At 43.4% G+C, this 13,045-nt stretch overlaps 1 protein-coding gene across 10 annotated transcripts in view; it reads left to right on the top strand.

Annotated features, from left to right (window-relative positions):
- The first annotated feature begins 234 nt into the window (after positions 1 to 234).
- Positions 235 to 13,045, top strand: part of mbnl3 (muscleblind-like splicing regulator 3) — a 93,866-nt gene continuing 81,055 nt past the window's right edge. For 4 of the 10 annotated variants that reach the window (XM_055888471.1, XM_055888473.1, XM_055888472.1 and 1 more), the window contains exon 1: positions 236 to 685. The gene's annotated coding sequence lies outside the window, so the exon portion shown is untranslated. Of the gene's footprint in view, positions 686 to 13,045 lie in introns of all 10 variants that reach the window. The other 6 variants (XM_055888470.1, XM_055888476.1, XM_055888478.1 and 3 more) reach the window with 3 other exon arrangements.

Below are 13,045 nucleotides of genomic sequence, written 5' to 3'. Positions count from 1 at the left end.
ACATTTTTACAGGTGAGTCATTATCATAAATGAAAGATTATTGTGATCTATATTAGAGGCTGTTATGACGGTGGCTACCCTGTAATACCATTTAGGACATGAAGCAGTATACCTGAGATTGTGGACCATGACATTCGGTAAAGTAGGTTTACCAAAATGTAAAGGGTAGAGACAAAAGGACAGTACCTGAAGTGACCCATCCAGTTACCGCCCTCTTACCGCGGATAACACAGTCTAATGGGATTCCCCTAAAATGGAGGCAATGCATGGCTCTTCGGCAATGCGTAATACCAAACAACACTTTTCTCCTGAACTCCTCCCTTCTGCTTTTGCCCTCCCTCGATTTTTACCTCGCCCTCCTCTGGTCTAGCTTGTCTCTCTGCTTTTTATTTAGCCAGCTACCAAGTTGCGACATTTCACTTCACGCCGCTTCATCGTTTTGTTTCCCCGCATAATATTTTGGGATAAATGCACGACGTATCGTTTTTTAAACTGTTATCATATATGTAAGTGATTCGATTTTTCCAGCACTATTAACATTCGCTCTAAGTATGGCGTATTCAGAATTGGTAAAATAATTATCTTATCGTGACATGAACATTTATTTAGCATGCTGTAATAAGTAAGAAGACAACGTGTTGAAGACAGGATTAGGCTATTTATCAGACCTACCGAGCGTGCACAGGTAAGAACACTAATGCATGACTGCTGTCGCAGTTGACTTTCACCTGGCGTCTTGCCTTACTAATTGCGCATGTTGGTGCGTGTAAATAAGCTTGTAACAACACATCTATTGGAAGTTAGTAAATATGTATCACATGGATAGCCAACATTTGAATAAACTGTCTCTTTGCCTGTTGTTGGGTAGTTTACAATAGCAATAGTAGGCGAGGTTACGCATAGAATACAGAGTGATGATGTCATAACATTTCACGTCTGACAATTTTTAGGCCTAGTCCATATGGTGATGCATTTAGGCTACCAACATAATCATTTTCAGGGCTGTCGCGCTTCAAGACACTCACAGTATGCCACAGTTATCGATTATGTTGCGTCGGTAATACAGGAAGCAAATCTCACAACCGTTTCTCATGCGGAAATGTTGAAGAGCTCGCCAGTTTAACTGTAACATCTGGTTTGTTCAGGTCGTTCAGCCATTCCTATGGGGGAAATTAATGGAGAAAGAATGGGGTTTTGGGATAAACGCCGAAATAAGGTTTGAGGTTAACAGAAGTTTAGGAGATCTTAAAGTTTTTTTTCTGTATAAACTGCTAATCCTGTGTTTACCACAGACCTCATTTTCGGTGTTTATCCCCAAAAAATATTCATAGGCTTAGGCCAACAAGCCATGTGGAGTTAGCCTCCATTAGGATAAGGGTGCAACTGCAGCCTGTAATTTGGGGCGTTCCAGCATCTGCAGGAACCCCTCTTTATATGTCTATTGGTCAATTTTTAAGCTACATGACTCCAGTACATAGGCAGGGGCACTTTAGTACAGTAGATGGCGGTAATGCACCATAACGTTGGATGCCAACTGCCAATAAATCCCACAGTAGAAGAAGAGGCTGGGGCGAAAATGGTAGCTAGCTATAGCTAGTGTCTTTTGCCCCTCCTGTCGGACACTGTTATCCCACCGTTCTGTTAACGACGGTGAGGGCAGGTGATCGGCAGGCAAGAGCGAAGAAGACTGTGCTAACTTAGCCAACTAGTCTTAAGGAGGTGCGACACCATGTGCTAGCTAACTAACTAGCAAGCTAGCAAGCACACGGTGTCACTCCCACCTGCTGTGTACCGGAGTAGCTAGACACCGATAGGCAGTGTACTTCGACCCCACTTGTTAGGCACTGTTTTATTCGGAACAGAGTGTAACCGATGTGAAATGGCTAGCTAGTTAGCGGTGGTGCGCGCTAAAAGCGTTTTAATCAATGACGTCACTCGCTTTGAGACCTTGGAAGTAGTGGTTCCCCTTGCTCTGCAAGGGCCGCGGCTTTTGTGGAGTGATGGGTAACGATGCTTCGTGGGTGACTGTTGTTGATGTGTGCAGAGGGTCCCTGGTTCGCGCCCGGGGCGAGGGGACGAACTAAAGTTAAACTGTTACATTGATGCTGTTGACCCGGATCACTGGTTGCTGCGGAAAAGGAGGAGGTCGAAAGGGGGGTGAGTGTAACCGATGTGAAATGGCTAGCTAGTTAGCGGTGGTGCGCGCTAATAGCGTTTCAATCGGTGACGTCACTCGCTTTGAGACCTTGACGTAGTGGTTCCCCTTGCTCTGCAAGGGCCGCGGCTTTTGTGGAGCGATGGGTAACGATGCTTCGTAGGTGACTGTTGTTGATGTGTGCAGAGGGTCCCTGGTTCGGGTCGGGGCGAGGGGCGGACTAAAGTTAAACTGTTACAAGAGCAGGCGGGAGGTGGGGGTGACGCCGTGTGCTAGCTAACTAGCAAGCTATCACACAGTGTTGCTAACTAGCAAGCTAGCACCCGGTGTCCCTTCCGCCTGCTGTACTAGCGGGAGGCAGGAGCGACTGGTAGACAGTGTCCTTTACCCTCGCCTATCGGGCATTGTTTTCCCGCAGTTCTGTTAACGACGGTGAGGGCAGGTGTTCGGCAGGCGGGAGTGAAGTACACTGCAGTTGCACACTATTTGTCCGTTAGTGCCAACAACAAGACGCCACGTCTTCTTGGCCTGTAATTTCACTCCATCCAAGTGCATGTCACTCTTTTGAAGAACTGCATAATTTATATGTCAATCGAATTGCAAATCACTATGCCTATTTGAACACTTTTTGGAATGATAATGTGGCCTGGGGGACTAGATGCTTCTGGCCTGGGGGACTAGATGGTTCTGGCCTAGGGGACTAGATGGTTCCGGCCTGGGGGACTAGATGGTTCCTGCCTGGGGTCTAGATGGTTCCAGCCTGGGGGACTAGAAGGTTCCTGGCCTGGGAGACTAGAGACTAGATGGTCCCGGCCTGGGGGGCTAGATGTTCCTGGCCTGGGGGACTAGATGTTCTTGGCCTGGGAGACTAGATAGTTCTGGCCTGGGGGACTAGATAGTTCTGGCCTGGGGGACTAGATGGTCCTGGCCTGGGAGACTAGATGGTGCTGGCCTGGGGGACTAGTAGGATAAGTTGTTCTTTATAGTGCTGGCCTTGGAGCTTTTCTTATTCCAATCATAACCTGTTATCAGACCTCATCCAATACACTATGCCTACTACATCCCAAATGACACCCTATTTCCTATGTAGTGCACTACTTGGGCCATGTCAAAGGTAACTCTACGTAGGGAACATGGTGCCATTTGGTTTGAATGCGATAAACAGAACATTACATTAATATACTGGCTGTCTCAGGTCACCACAGTAGTTCTGTCGGTTAAACCAGGTGACTAAACCAGTTTCCTTTTATCTTTGCCAAGTGGCATTCCACCCAGTGGAGTGAAGTTCCCCCCTTATTTTCTGAAATAGGAACGGGGGGGTTGGTCTGCAGATAAGGGGTCACATCAAAGTCAATAGGGCTATAACACACCATAACCCCACACTTAAATATGCTGTTTTCACTCACTCAACATCAGTGCATATGCTTTTGCGAATCGATGCCATTGCCTTGCCTCATTTAACAGCATGGCGAGTCTAGACTGGTTTATGTGCTCTCTCTCTCTCCGCAGTGGACTCTGCACCCATCTAGCTCTTTTTATTTTTGACTCCATATTAACACAGGTAACCGCTGCACCACACACACAGTGAGGTTACTGTATTCTAACTGCCCTCCTACACAACCTGTCCTCATTTCCCCTCTACACAACCAACCAGGTCCCTGCTCAGCTGCCCCAGACTCTGCCCAGTACCTAGTATTTTCATGGTGCAAATTAAACATTATACTGATAAAGCAACCGCATAAAAAAATCACCAAATGTTATGCAGGCTATATGAAATGGATTAATCCATAATATCTGATAATGCTCAGCCAGCTCACAGGTAGTAAATATCCATTATCTGACTGTGAGGGTTTGGATAAAGGTATAGGTTAATAACATAAAAACCCCTGTAAAAAGACAGACTTTTGTAGGCATGCAAATCAAATCAGTAATTCTTCCATGCAAACCTGTTTCCTTGTTAACTCCATTACATGTCATGCTTTACATTTCAGTATGTGGTACATTATGTTATTCCTTGAGTCCACTAATATGTCATTTATGAGTGTAGCCTATGCGTCTGTGTACATGCCAGTTACATGTGTGTGTCCTGTATAGTGTATGTTTTTGTGTAAGTGTCCATATACAGTGCCTTCAGAAAGTGTTCATACCTCTTGAATTATTCCACATTTTGTTGTGTTACAGCCTGAATTCAAAATTGATGAAATATTTTTTCCCCTCACCCATCTACAAGCAATACCCCATAATGACAAAGTGAAAACATGTTTTTAGAAAATTTTGCAAATTTATTGAAAATGTAACATACATATCTCGCTTACATAAGTATTCACACCCCTGAGTCAATACATGTTAGAATCACCCAGCGATTACAGCTTTGAGTCTTTCCGGGGGTCTGTAGTGATGCCTCTAGCACTGAGATGCAGTGCCTTAGATTGCTGCGCCATTCGGAGTGTTGCCAAAATGGTGAAGTATCCGGCGCATGCGTCTGCATGTTGTTTTTGTCCATCCACACCAGATGTGATCAGGACACGCAGGTTCAAATATCAAAACTAACTCTCAATCAATTATATTAATTTGGGGACAGGTCGAAACACAAGAAACATTAATGGACATTTAGCTAGCTATCTTGCTGTTGCTAGCTAATTTGTCCTGGGATATAAACATTGGGTTATTATTTTACCTAAAATGAACAAGGTCCCTTTTTTCTGGATCTTTGTAGAATTTTTACCCATTTTGTGTCACACAAAATTGTGTGTTCTCTACTCAAACAATTAATCCACAGATAAAGGGGGAAACCTTAGTTTCTAGTAATCTCTCCTCCAGTCTTCTTCTTCTGTGGACTTTATCTGGCGGTTGGCAACCAGCTTTGACTGGAGTGTGGACCTCAGTTCATCATTCAGTCACCCACGTGGGTATATGCTAAAAACCAATGAGGAGATGGGACTTGCAGCGTGTCACGCATCAAAAATGGAACCAAGTTCTATTTTAGAGCCTGGCTACGCAGACGCTTGTTGACGCGTGCAAGCAATTTGGATGAAATGATTGAATAACATGTATGTGTATATTTATTTTGCAACGCTCGCGCATGCAACGGGGGCGGTGTGGTCAGCATGTTAGGCTTGCCATAACAAAGGGGTGGAACACTTGTTGACTCAAGACATTTCAGCTTTTCAATTTTAATTCATTTGTAAAAATTTCTTTAAACATAATTCCACTTTGACATTATGAGGTATTGTGTGTAGGCCAATGACACAAAATCCGTCTTAAATTCAGGCTGTAACACAACAAAATGTGGAAAAAGTCAAGGGGTGTGAATACTTTCTGAAGGCACTGTTTGTGAGGGGTATATCTATAGCTGGATGTATGTTTTTGTGAATGGATACTGTGGTGCTTTAACAAGCTGAGGGGATTATAGATACTTAACTTAATTACTTTGCTCTATCCCTGTTGCTTGACCTTTCCCTCTCATTGTGACCCGGAGCTCCTCCTCTTGTCTTGTTATTCTCCTCCTCCTCCTCCAGCGCTATCTTTAATCAATCACCTAATCACTCTACCCACACCACTCTGTCTCTTTCTCTCTCGCAATTCAATTTCAATTTTAGGGGGCTTTTTTGACATGGGAAACATATGTTTACATTGCCAAAGCAAGTGAAATAGATAATTAACAAAAGTGAAACAAACAATAAAAATTAACAGTAAACATTAAACTCACAAAAGTTCCAAGGGAATAGAGACATTTCAAATATCCTTTTATGACTATATACAGTGTTGTAACGATGTGCAAATAGTTAAAGTACGGAAGAGAAAATAAATAAACATAAATATGGGTTGTATTTACAATAGTGTTTGTTCTTCACTGGTTGCCCTTTTCTTGTGACAACAGGTCACAAATCTTGCTGCTCTCCCTACTCTCTCTCTACTCTCTCTGTGGTATTTCACCCAATAGAAATGGGAGTTTATCTAAATTTGATTTGTTTTCAAATTCTTTGTAGGTCTGTAATCTGAGGGAAATATGTATCTAATATGGTCATACATTTGGCAGGAGGTTAGGAAGTGCAGCTCAGTTTCCACCTCATTTTGTGCCTTTCTCAATAGCAAGGTTGTACATAGTCAAAGATTTCCTCAGTTTTGGGTCAGTCACAGTGGTCAGGTATTCTGCCAATGTGTACTCTCTGTTTAGGGCCAAATAGCATTCTAGTTTGCTCTGTTGTTTTGTAAATTCTTTCCAATGTGTCAAATAATTATATTTTAGTTTTCTTATGATTTGTTTGGGTCTAATTGTGTTGCTGTTCTGGGGCTGTGTGGGGTCTGTAAACAGACCCCCAGGACCAGCTTGCTTAGGGGGCTCTTCTCCAGGTTCATTTCTCTGCAGGTGATGGCTTTGTTATGGAAGGTTTCTCTCTCTCTGTTTCACTCCCGGAAGTGGCGCAGCGGTCTAGTGCACCGCATCTCAGTGCTAGAGGCGTCACTACAGACCCTGGTGCAATTCCAGGCTGTATCACAACCGGCCGTGATTGGAAGTCCCTTAGGGCGGTGCACAATTGGCCCAGCGTCGTTAGGGTTTGGCAGGGGTAGGCCGTCATTGTAAATAAGAATTTGTTCTTAACTGATTTGCCTAGTTAAATAAAGGATAAATACAAATAATTATATTAGAATGTTCCAGGTGACTCTGGTCTGAGTAAGACTCTAATGTTTATTGGTTGGTTCTAGGCTATGTTTTTTTAAAAGCTTGAAATGTTGCTGGTATGACCAAGGCCTAAAAGAGTGATTTGTTAGATTTTATCAGCCAGACAGTTGTTTAAGGGCTCTGGCTGCACATTTTCTAAATATATTGCATGTCTTAAAGATTCCTGAGTTCCAAGTGTCTACTCTGGTGTTCTGGCCTTGTGGTTTCGCACAGTTATTTGTTTTATCCGTCTGTGCCTGGTGCTCCGACAGAGGGGCTGACTGGGCTTTTGGACGTGTGCAGCATGGGGGAGGGACCGTGGGGAAACTAATAATAATTTATTACATTTGTAAAACGCTTTTCATTATACAAGAATAATCACAAGGTGCATAAAATAAAATAGAAAATAGAGACATAGTCAACAAAAAATTAAACAAATGTATGTAACCATAACATGAGGAAGGCTAGGCCGATAGAGGTGTCTTAAGGCCTGCTTTTAAAGCTCCAACAGTCTGAACAGCCCTGAGATTATCTGGAAGGGAGTTCCATAGGCATGGTGCATGGGAGGACAAGGCACGGTCTAGGGATTTGCAGACGAGGAGGATGATTTTAAAGTCAATTCTTTGAAGAACAGGTAGCCGATGGGGGTGATGTGGGCAGACAGTTTTGTTTGTGTCAGAAGAATCCTTGCAGCACTGTTCAAATTCAATCAAATACCTTGAAATCATTGCTTCCGAGCCCCTCCCAACGATGCAGATTTGAAAAAAAATTAAAATAATAATAAATAAAAAAATATTGTTACACAAGGAATAAAATACACAATAATGGAGCTATATATAGGGAGCACCAGTACCAGATCAATGTGCAGCTATATACATGGAGTACCAGTACCAGATCAATGTGGAGCTATATACATGGAGTACCAGTACCAGATCAATGTGGATCTATATACAGGGAGTACCAGTACCAGATCAATGTGGAGCTATATACAGGGAGTACCAGTACCAGATCAATGTGGAGCTATATACAGGGAGTACCAGTACCAGATCAATGTGGAGCTATATACAGGGAGTACCAGTACCAGATCAATGTGGAGCTATATACAGGGAGTACCAGTACCAGATCAATGTGGAGCTATATACATGGAGTACCAGTACCAGATCAATGTGCAGCTATATACAGGGAGTACCAGTACCAGATCAATGTGGAGCTATATACAGGGAGTACCAGTACCAGATCAATGTGGAGCTATATACAGGGAGTACCAGTACCAGATCAATGTGGAGCTATATACAGGGAGTACCAGTACCAGATCAATGTGCAGCTATATACAGGGAGTACCAGTACCAGATCAATGTGGAGCTATATACAGGGAGTATCAGTACCAGATCAATGTGGAGCTGTATACAGGGAGTACCAGTACCAGATCAATGTGGAGCTATATACAGGGAGTACCAGTACCAGATCAATGTGGAGCTATATACATGGAGTACCAGTACCAGATCAATGTGCAGCTATATACATGGAGTACCAGTACCAGATCAATGTGGAGCTATATACAGGGAGTACCAGTACCAGATCAATGTGCAGCTATATACATGGAGTACCAGTACCAGATCAATGTGGAGCTATATACAGGGAGTACCAGTACCAGATCAATGTGGAGCTGTATACAGGGAGTACCAGTACCAGATCAATGTGGAGCTATATACAGGGAGTACCAGATCAATGTGGAGCTATATGCATGGAGTACCAGTGCCAGATCAATGTGGCGCTATATACAGGGAGTACCAGTACCAGATCAATGTGGAGCTATATACATGGAGTACCAGTACCAGATCAATGTGGAGCTATATACATGGAGTACCAGTACCAGATCAATGTGGAGCTATATACATGGAGTACCAGTACCAGATCAATGTGGAGCTATATACAGGGAGTACCAGTACCAGATCAATGTGGAGCTATATACAGGGAGTACCAGTACCAGATCAATGTGGATCTATATACAGGGAGTACCAGTACCAGATCAATGTGGAGCTATATACAGGGAGTACCAGTACCAGATCAATGTGGAGCTATATACAGGGAGTACCAGTACCAGATCAATGTGGAGCTATATACAGGGAGTACCAGTACCAGATCAATGTGGATCTATATACAGGGAGTACCAGTACCAGATCAATGTGGAGCTATATACAGGGAGTACCAGTACCAGATCAATGTGGAGCTATATACAGGGAGTACCAGTACCAGATCAATGTGCAGCTATATACAGGGAGTACCAGTACCAGATCAATGTGGAGCTATATACAGGGAGTACCAGTACCAGATCACTGTGCAGCTATATACAGGGAGTACCAGTACCAGATCAATGTGGAGCTATATACAGGGAGTACCAGTACCAGATCAATGTGGAGCTATATACAGGGAGTACCAGTACCAGATCAATGTGGATCTATATACAGGGAGTACCAGTACCAGATCAATGTGGATCTATATACAGGGAGTACCAGTACCAGATCAATGTGGAGCTATATACAGGGAGTACCAGTACCAGATCAATGTGGAGCTATATACAGGGAGTACCAGTACCAGATCAATGTGCAGCTATATACAGGGAGTACCAGTACCAGATCAATGTGGAGCTATATACAAAGAGTACCAGTACCAGATCAATGTGCAGGGGGACGAGGTATTTGAGGTACATGAAGGCAGGGTCAAGTGACTTGGCATCAGGATAGATAATAATAAGGTATGTGAGGTAGATATGTACATGAAGGGAGGGTAAAGTGACTTGGCATCAGGATAGATAATAATAAGGTATTTGAGGTAGATATGTACATGAAGGCAGGGTAAAGTGACTAGGCATCAGGATAGATAATAATAAGGTATTTGAGGTAGATATGTACATGAAGGCAGGGTAAAGTGACTTGGCATCAGGATAGATAATAATAAGGTATTTGAGGTAGATATGTACATGAAGGCAGGGTAAAGTGACTTGGCATCAGGATAGATAATAATAAGAGTAAAATAAAGAACAGAGTAGCTGCAGCATATGATGAGTGTAAAAGTGTAGTGTGTGTATATAGTGTGCATAGAGTCAGTGCAAGATAGTCCAGGGTAACCATTTAATTAACTATCTAGCGGTCTTATGGCTATTTAACAGTATTATGGCTTGGGGTAGTGGCTGTCTCGGGGGCTGTTGGTCCGAGAGCCGATGCTTCGGTACTGTTTGCCGGACGGTTGGAGAATGAACAGTCTGTGGCTAGGGTGGCTGGAGTCTTTGGCAATTTTTCGATCCTTCCTCTGACACCGCCTGATATAAAGGTCCCGGATGGCAGGGAGCTCGGCCCCAGTAATGTACTGAGCTGTCCGCACCACCCCCCCGAAGCACTTTGTGGTCGAGAGAAGTGCGTTTGTCATACCAAGTGGTGATGCAGCCAGTCAAGATGCTCTCGATGGTGCTGCTGTAGAACATTTTGGGATCCAAGGGCCCATGCCAAATCTTTTCAGCCTTGTGGGGGAAGAGGCGCTGTCGTACCCGCTTCACGACTGTGTTGGTGTGTGTGGCCCATGTTGAGTCCTTAGTGATGTAGACAGCAAGGAACTTGAAGCTCTCGAACCCGCTCCACATCAGCCGATGTCACAAAGTGCTGTACAGAATCCCAGCCTAAAACCCCAAACAGCAAGCAATGCAGATGTAGAAGCACGGTGGCTAGGAAAAACTCCCTAGAAAGGCCGGAACCTAGGAAGAAACCGAGAGAGGAACCATGCTTAAATGACCCTTGCCTAACGATTGAGTCTGAAGCTGGGCTTGCAGCACGGCTATCCTCGCCGTAAGGCGATCGCTCTCCTGTATATTATGAGTTCAGCGACTGCAATTTGAAGGCATCATGTTAATGTGTTAATGTTACTATTTAGCTTCAGCTGGTGGAGGTCGTGTAGAACCATGTCCAGATAAAGCGTCCGGGGTTCTAAAGTTTAATGAAAAAAGTTGAGCGAGGTGAAAAATAAAAATATAAAACGGTAATTAATAAGTAAAAAATGTAAAGTTGGCAGGTAGCAAAGAAACGTTAGCAACAAACTGCACAGCAGCATGTAAACAAGTCTACAAGTTGTGACCGGAAATGACGGTGTGATGGTCAAAGCATTTCATAATGACAGATTCAAGTGCTAAAGGGCAATAGACATTTAGGTAGGTTACCTTGGAGTTCTTGGGAACAGGAACAATGGTGGTCAGTTTGAAACATATTGGGATTACAGACGGGGACAAGGAGAGATTGAAAATGTAATTGAAGACACTTTTCAGATGGTCTGCGCATGCTTTGAGAACACACCCTGGTATTTTAAATGGCGGTCTTGTGAGTGCTAACCTGTTTGAAAGTTTTACACACATCAACCACGGAGAGTGAGATCACACAGTCATCCGGAACAACAGGGGCTTTCACGCATTACTCAGTGTTGTATTCCTCGAAGCGACCATAAAAGACATTTAGCTCGTTTGGGAGTTCTGCATCACTGGACATCTCACGGCTGGGTTTCCCTTTGTAATCCGTTATCGTCTGCAAGCCCTGCCACATACGACTAGCGTTGGAGTATTGAACGTGTCACTGTACTTTCTGTTTGAGTTTTAGTTCGTAAACAGGAAGCAGGAGAATAGAGTCATGGTCAAATTTGCAGAAGAGAGGACGAGGGAGAACCTTGTATGCGTTTCTGTGGGTAGAATAAAAGAGGTCTACAGTTTTAGCGCAGGAGACATGTTGATTAAAGTGAGAGAACAGTTTTAATTCTCCCTGTGTTAAAGTCTCTGCCCACCAGAAACACTGGCTCTGGGTGAGTGGTTTCTTCTTTGTTTATGGCCCCATATAGTTCGTTGAGTGCCAAAGTGGTGTTGGCTTGTGGAGGGATGTAGACAGTTGTGATCATTACTCTCTTGGTAGATAAGTGTCTGCAGCTTACCATGAGGTGTTCTATATCAGGTAGATTAAAGGTTCTGCAGTTTACCATGAGGTGTTCTATATCAGGTAGATTAAAGGTTCTGCAGTTTACCATGAGGTGTTCTATATCAGGTAGATTAAAGGTTTTGCAGTTTATCATGAGGTGTTCTATATCAGGTAGATTAAAGGTTCTGCAGTTTACCATGAGGTGTTCTATATCAGGTAGATTAAAGGTTCTGCAGTTTACCATGAGGTGTTCTATATCAGGTAGATTAAAGGTTCTGCAGTTTACCATGAGGTGTTCTATATCAGGTAGATTAAAGGTTCTGCAGTTTACCATGAGGTGTTCTATATCAGGTAGATTAAAGGTTCTGCAGTTTACCATGAGGTGTTCTATATCAGGTAGATTAAAGGTTCTGCAGTTTACCATGAGGTGTTCTATATCAGGTAGATTAAAGGTTCTGCAGTTTACCATGAGGTGTTCTATATCAGGTAGATTAAAGGTTCTGCAGTTTACCATGAGGTGTTCTATATCAGGTAGATTAAAGGTTCTGCAGTTTACCATGAGGTGTTCTATATCAGGTAGATTAAAGGTTTTGCAGTTTACCATGAGGTGTTCTATATCAGGTAGATTAAAGGTTCTGCAGTTTACCATGAGGTGTTCTATATCAGGTAGATTAAAGGTTCTGCAGTTTACCATGAGGTGTTCTATATCAGGTAGATTAAAGGTTCTGCAGTTTACCATGAGGTGTTCTATATCAGGTAGATTAAAGGTTCTGCAGTTTACCATAAAGTGTTCTATATCAGGTAGATTAAATGTTCTGCAGTTTACCATGATGTGTTCTATATCAGGGAATCAAAAGCTAGAGATTTCCTTCACACTGAACGCAGCACACCAGTTGTTGTTTATGAAGAGGCACACCCCTCCCCCCCTTGGACTTGCTCGAGGCCGCCTTCGTCCGATCGTGCTGCTGCATGGAGAAACCACTGAGTTCACTGAGTCATCCAGCCACATCTCTGCAAGGCATATCATTTTGCAGCTTTTCAACTCTCTCTGATAGGAGACTCTTGAACGAATCCCAACCATCTTATTCTCGAGTGACTGGACATTTGCCAATAGGACGGAGGGGATATTCTCTTCGTCTCAGTGACACAAGGAGGCCGGCTCGTCTGCAGCATTGATGCCCACAGCGTTTTGGTGAAGTGGAACAAATTAATGGTGTAATTAATGAATTAATGTATGAACAAGGGAACAGTTTAGTCTAAGTCGGATTTGAAGTCGAAATC

The sequence above is a fragment of the Salvelinus fontinalis genome, chromosome 29 (genome assembly GCF_029448725.1).
Source record: "Salvelinus fontinalis isolate EN_2023a chromosome 29, ASM2944872v1, whole genome shotgun sequence".
NCBI lineage: Eukaryota > Metazoa > Chordata > Actinopteri > Salmoniformes > Salmonidae > Salvelinus > Salvelinus fontinalis.
The sequence above is the reverse complement of the archived record's forward strand: the minus strand, read 5'-3'. Positions and strand labels throughout refer to the sequence as shown.